We start from the raw sequence: 6,964 nt of genomic DNA on the forward strand, positions 1-6,964 counted from the left end.
AGGGTTAATGAAAGCCTAACAGCTTTGAACAAAATTTATGATCTGAGAGAAAGTAATGAAGAATCTGTGGGGAATTAAAAAAGAAAGTAACATTTAATAAAGGAAGAAAGAGTACTTGGGATAGACAGTGAGATAAATGATTTGTGTAAAATACTGAGTGTCTGGGAAAAGAAAAGGAACAATGTATGCCTGGCCATTTGTGAGCAGATGGTCATGTGTGGTCATGATCATCCTGAGTAGGTTTTCTTTTCATCAAAAAGGAAATAAATATGTGTGGGAGACAGACATGCACTACAAGCTTTTTGACAAAGGGTTGTCATCTGGTTTTGTGCATGTCTGGGTGTGGAATAGTGGTTGTGAAGAGAGAATTCTAGAGAGAGACAATTCATACAGGATCATAGCCTAGTCGGCATGGGAGAGTCTTCAGAATATCTTCTAGTCCAACCTCCTGTTCACATTGGAATGAAGATGGTTGCAAACATATTGTTAAAGTTGTGCATATTCATGCTTATGGTACAGACTAACAGATTTTTGAAGTACTCAATTTTCTTGGGAATTTGTAAATTTCAAACTGCTCCATTCCTGTATGTATGTATAAAATAAGCTACAGAATATAAAATTGTATATATATTTTCACTCTTACCCTGATGCAGGTGTATGGGCATTCAAATTATTTTGGCTTAGGCTATTCTTCTTCTTGCAGTAAGAACTAGGTTTGAATTGCCATCATCCTTACTTTTTCTCCTAATAAATTTAATGAATGTAACACTGGTTCCAGCCTTCTAAGCCAAAATAACTGCTTTTATGCAATTTAATGGGTGTAGCAAAACACTAAGGGATAGGTAAGGTGAAAAAGAAGTGCATAAAAAAAGCACAGACATACCTTTGAGGACATACCTATGGTTCTTTGAGAAAGAACCATAAAAATAAAATTAATGTTCTTTCTTCTCTACATGAAAATTACATTTCCAATTGCTGTTATAGAGCTTACCAAGCATACTTATCTATGTATTCTCCTCTTTTCAAGGTTGTGCAGCATACTGATGCTTTTAGGGTAGAAAGGAACAGCACATCAGCAGAATAACTGCAGTCTGGATGATAGGACTTTCACTGCTAGTAAGATAGAGGATTAAATTTTAATAAATATATAATTGATTAGTCCCAGTTAATACAGTATTATGACTTAGTGATGCCATCCATAATTTAGGTATATTAGGTTGGGTTTTTTATAGGCTTAATAATCTTCAGTGTGCTGAAAGAACAGTGTAATAGTTGAGGACAGCAGGATTTCAGGTCATTATGCTGTATATTTTTTTAACTGTGTATTTATCAACTAGCTTTAATGCCCATCATATCAGTTGTCTAGTGACAGCAATCAGCATTCTTGCAGAGAGGTGGCATTGCATATGACTCAAGCATTATACAAATTGTCTGGTAATAAACTTTTCAATACCGATAATGGATATCCATGTGATGTTATTTACAAGTGGAAATTCTCTAGGAAAGTTTACAGTCTCATTGGCAGCTGAATTAATGTAATTTTGCAGCACAAATGGAGACTGGAGAAAGGAAAATCTGTATGCATCTCAGCTCAATTGTTGGCAAAACACAGGGATGAGGAAGATTTCCAACAAGGTTGAAAAGAGATTAAAAAATGCAGCTCTACAGTGAAAAACATGGGCTGGTAATGCCACTATGGCTCAGGTACTTGTGCATGTGACAACAAAAGCTTTTTTATTTTTTACAAACTGATGCTATTTTAGATTAATTTATGCAGGTAGGAAAGATGGGGAGGAAACTGGTTGTGTTTGAAGTAAAAACAGAACAGTCCTCTCTCCATTCCCACCTGGCTGAAAAATCCAAGTGTAATGGAAGAGTAAACAAAACTGTTCTGACAAAGTTTTAGAGGGCATTTTTAGTACTATAAGAACAAATATTGGTAAATTAGACGTAGTAATTGAGGTAATAAATCAGAGGCTTAAACATGACGGAGACCTGGAATTTATCTAACAGATACAAAACATGTCTGGAATTTACATTCCAAGTATGAAAGAGGGATGACTAACTACCTTCACAGTCAGAGAAAAAACAAGGAAAAGCTCTGTATAGAATGGAGAAGGGAAATTAATGAATCAGGAAAGCTGATTTGGAGTCTTGGAGGTGCAAAATCAGGAAGATTTGTCAAACCTAACTCAGAACTAGATCTTGCAGAAGACTGAAACAAAAAGACTATTTAGCAATATAGGCAGCACATTGCAACTAGCACATAAAGAAGGGAAAGCCATAAAGGTTTTGTATAATCTAGTTGCATGCCCCAGCCTAATGAGTAATTTTTGCAGCTTTCAGAACAAAGATGCAGAAAGGAAAGGCAAAGCCAGAAGAGAATATACACAAAATGAAAAGAACTGTGGGATGGAAGCTAATCTAGGAGAGCTCAACTTGGTTCAAAGGGGTGAGGAGCATTATTGACTAGTGAAATAACTAGGGAATTAAGTTTTATGGCTTGTGTTAGATATTTTAATCCACCTGTGGTATTAAAGTGGTGCTATAGAACAAGCTTCACTTTTATTTTATAAACATTTGCTACATTTGCAGTTATTCTGTTAGTCTACAATGAGACATAAAGCTTTAAAATAAGGCTTGTCATTAATGAACAGTACGGAAATAAATGGAAGATGGGATAAAATACAGTTCAAGTTTACCAAAGATAGACCGTGAGTGTATTTTAACAGCAGCAGAATTTTTATGATGGAAACCTGTTAGATACAACTAATTTTTATCTCAGTAAAGCATTTGACAATGTTGCACTTGTGAGATTATTAGGTGAAATGGGAAATAGCACAAGAAATGTAAGTTAGATAAAGAAGTGGGAAGAAAATAGATCTGTGCTGGAAAGGGGATTATGAGACCAAAGAGAGAATTCAGTGGGGGCTCCTTATACCAACATTTGACCAATATTATTTAACAAAGGCAATAACACAAAAATAAGAATGTGTTAATTAATCTTGCTGATGGCAAAAGCAGAGGCATTGTTCACAATGAGCCATATCAAAAATTTCAATCCTATAAAGCAGGTGATCTATGGAAGTAAAGCTGAATTTAATACAGAATAGAAGGCCGTGTCCTTAGGGATTATTAACAATTTTTTCTGGTATAATAAAGGAAGAAATTGTTTGGAAATGCCCAATTATCATTATTAATTATGGTCATTATGAGCCACTAGTATGATTCAGGCAACTAAATGTTAAATGCAGGGCTGTGGAATATTTCCAGTAGAGACTGAGAAGTACCATTGTGTCTTGAATACTGTGTACAATTCTAGTTCAGAATATGAACTGAGAAAAATGCAAAAAATTCAGTGGGCTGAGCAATGAAAATTTTTAAATTGCTTAATGTCAGAAAGGCTGAGTGGAATATGATTGCTGTCTGTGCATAGATTATATCCAGGTTAGCACCCTCATGAAGCAGAGAGCTATTTTAAGCTGTAGGAAATTGCTGGCCCAGAAGCAGATGGATATAAACATAAATATAATTAAGGAGGAAGTCAGGATGTTTCTAAGCATTGGAACATTGTGGTTCTGGACCTGTCTCTCTACAGGAGTTGTGGGTTGAAAAGCCCAACAAATTTCAAAACCGAATATATGAACACACATACGTGGTGAGGTTTTCTGCAGAGAAGGCTGAACTCAGTGACTCAGACCATCCAGACATATGTCCGCAAAAGGTTAGAGACTAGGGATAAATGGCAAGATCAACTTCATTTTGGGGAAAAGTCTAATGAGAAATTAGCATGGATTTTACATAAGAAATGATTAAATCCAGGGAAAATCCAGAATTGCTAAATGCAATAGAAAATAGAAAATCCTGACTGTTGGTGTAGCTTATTTATTTTTTAGGTACCGACTATGTAAGCAGGCTGCGTTTTGAAAGGTTCATTAGGAATAAGACTCCTCCTCCAAATTAACATCTGATCCTATCCTCCCAAGACACCAAAAAACCCACATCATTACAGTAACTGGAAGCTTCACCTGTGGCTGCACAATGAAGTGATAAAGTCACCTCAAAATTATGCAGTAAGTTTAATGTTTTCTGACAAAATGGCATGTGACACTTGTTTTGATTTGAGAATAAAAGAAGTATGTCAAGTGCATTTTTCTTACAGGAGGATCTGTTCTTGTGGTATTTTAAAAAGAAAGTTGGCAGAACTACAGAGTACAAAATATAAAAATAGGCCATAAATAAGGGTGGATGTGGGGTGGGGTTTTTTGTTTGGTTGGTTGATTTGGTTTGCTTTTTTTGAGGACCACAATTCCTTGCCTCTTTTCTCTGCAAAAAGAAACTGGACAAAATTTTATGGATTTAGATATGTACAGGAAGTTCTGATCATTCTGAATTTCTTAAAATGTTCTAGTCTTCACCCTGAGAAGGCTTGTATAAAATGCTAGCAGGCCTTTCTAGCAAACAAAATGCTGTGCTTATGTCTGCAAAATACCTCCTTCCTCTCCTACTGTGTTTTGTTCGCAGGAAATGTACTGGGAACAATATCAAGACCCTCATTTTTGGGGGGATCTATATAGAAATACAGACCTATATTAACATATGCACACATGAATACATAGCAGAACTTAAAATACTTTACTAATTTGAGGTGTATGTCTAAACACCTCATAGACCTGTCTAGAGTATGGCTTTGATACAGATTTTTAATATTAATTTTGTTGCTATTTCTGTTTTGTGTAATGGAACAGTGTATACATATTTCAAACTTGCCTACAGGATCAGTCTGACCATGGCTTCAATTTGAAATTCAAGGCCAGCACTGCCATGCAGCCTGAAAAAATCAAGTAAAAATACTCCTTTAGCTTTTTGAAGTGTAGTATTAGAATCTGAAGTGAACCAGTTATCTTTATTACATATGTCCATCACAAATATACCTGTAATAACTGATCTACCCAGCAAGCATTTGATAGCCCAGCAAGCTTTTCATCAGTGGAGATTTTACTGATTTTTCCTCAGTCCTATTTTACAGATAGGACTTGGATCAGTAAATAAACCACCAGATTTATTAAAGCATTAGAAAGATGGCCTGACAGCCTTTGTGAAAATATTAACAATAATGCATCAATCAACTTGTATATGTTTATTTTCTGTTTAATTTTATCTGTTGAAGGAAAAATGTTTGCACCTTTCCCATGTAATTTTATAGCCCTATTTTATTAATAATTTAAACTGCTAGGATTTTATTCAGGTATTGTTTATTATATTGTAAGAAGAAGGCAGTAGAATTGCATTTTTATAATGTAATTTTCAAAATGTCTGTATAAAACACTCTAGGAAGCATATGCACACTGCAAAGTAGGTCCTTTGAGGAGAAAATATGATACATTAAATGTAATAGCAGTATTATACAATATCATCACCTAGAATACTTCTTGTACAAATAATATAGATAATTAAAACTGAAGGGTACATTAGTAATTTAAATTTGTTGCTAAATATGAGTTATTTCCCTTTAAAAATACAAGAGAAGCCCTTTTGAAAGACAGATATAAAATTATTATAGCTTAGTATCCAACTATGTTTGGTTTTGATTTGTCAGTTTTGAGGATTTGAAGAATATAATTTAAGAAGAACTTTTCCTTAGAAGACATCTTCTTGAGCTGCCTCTCTCAAACAATGGTAAAGCATGAGATGACAGAGAACTCTACATCTTTTCCTCTGTGAAAGGCCATGCCTGATGCTAGCAGTGTGAATCTGGTTACTTGGGAGAGGAAGCAGACAGGGAGGAGAGCTGGTGGAGGTACATCCAGTCTCTGGGGAGGTCTGTTCTCTCCCTCCTGTAGTGAGCAGCAGGTGTGAGAAGGGTGAAGGGCTGGGAAGTGTAACAGCAGCTTTGCAGGGAAAGAGAGCAAAGCCAGTCTCCAGCTCCCCACAGCCCTGCCCTCCCCAGCCACAGGCCCCTCCAGGCTGGGCATATTTAAGGGTCCCTGTCCCACCTGTCCTTGTCCCCAGGGTGGTGCCTGATTCCAGGGCTGGGGCTGCCCCTGGTGCTCCCAGTGCCCTGCTCCTGACTGGGGAACTCCTGGACTGGCCTGCACAGCTCCTGGCCCCCACAGCACCCTGACAACAGGCTAGAAAGAGGAAATAAAATAGCTACAGGGACTTCAATAGCACCATTGAAGTCCTAAACATGCAATAGTCCTGCAGGAGATAATTATCTCCTGTTGATGAATAGCATTTTATGGAATAATAATAAACTAAAGGTGGGAAACAAGGATTAAGAAATAGTTTTAGAATTTCTTAAAGGATGAAGTCATCAACATCTAAAAAAAGGCTGCAAATGCAGTGACCATAGAGTTGACAAAGTGTGCAGATGATGCAAAGGTATTCACAGCAACCAACTGGAAATCTGACTGAGAAAGGTCACTGAAGTATTTAAAAGATAAATTATAAAATTACGAAAAAAACCCCAATTTGGTAGATGTGAAGCCATGTGTATAGGGGCTTTTCCTGTCTAATCTTTCCCAACAGGGAAGCTAATCCTGTCATCTACATACAGTAGTTACCTGTTATCTTTTACCATTTAAAAATGGTCTCTTGACAGATCCTGGAGCTCAGGAGAAGACAAAAGCCAACAGAATGATCAGGAGGCCTTGGAAAAGGAGCACAAAACAAACTAGTCATCATAATTCCATATAATCTCTAAACTCACTGTACACCTTAATCATTACGTGAAATTTTGGTCATGCATTAATTAGTATTAGTGAAAGAATTAGAAAAACTAAAGAAATTCAACAGGGAAACTATTATGGAGTGACTTTAGCATACAAAGAAAAAAGGCAAACTTTTCAGTTCAGAGAGGAGAATACTGAAGTATATTAATAGGGTATAAAATTTTGAAGAAAAAGTGAATACCGTGCTTATTTTTTCCTCACAATGCAAGAATCAGGCATTGGGTCGTGAA

The sequence above is a fragment of the Zosterops lateralis genome (genome assembly GCF_965231275.1).
Source record: "Zosterops lateralis genome assembly, chromosome: 6".
Classification (NCBI taxonomy): Eukaryota; Metazoa; Chordata; class Aves; order Passeriformes; family Zosteropidae; genus Zosterops; species Zosterops lateralis.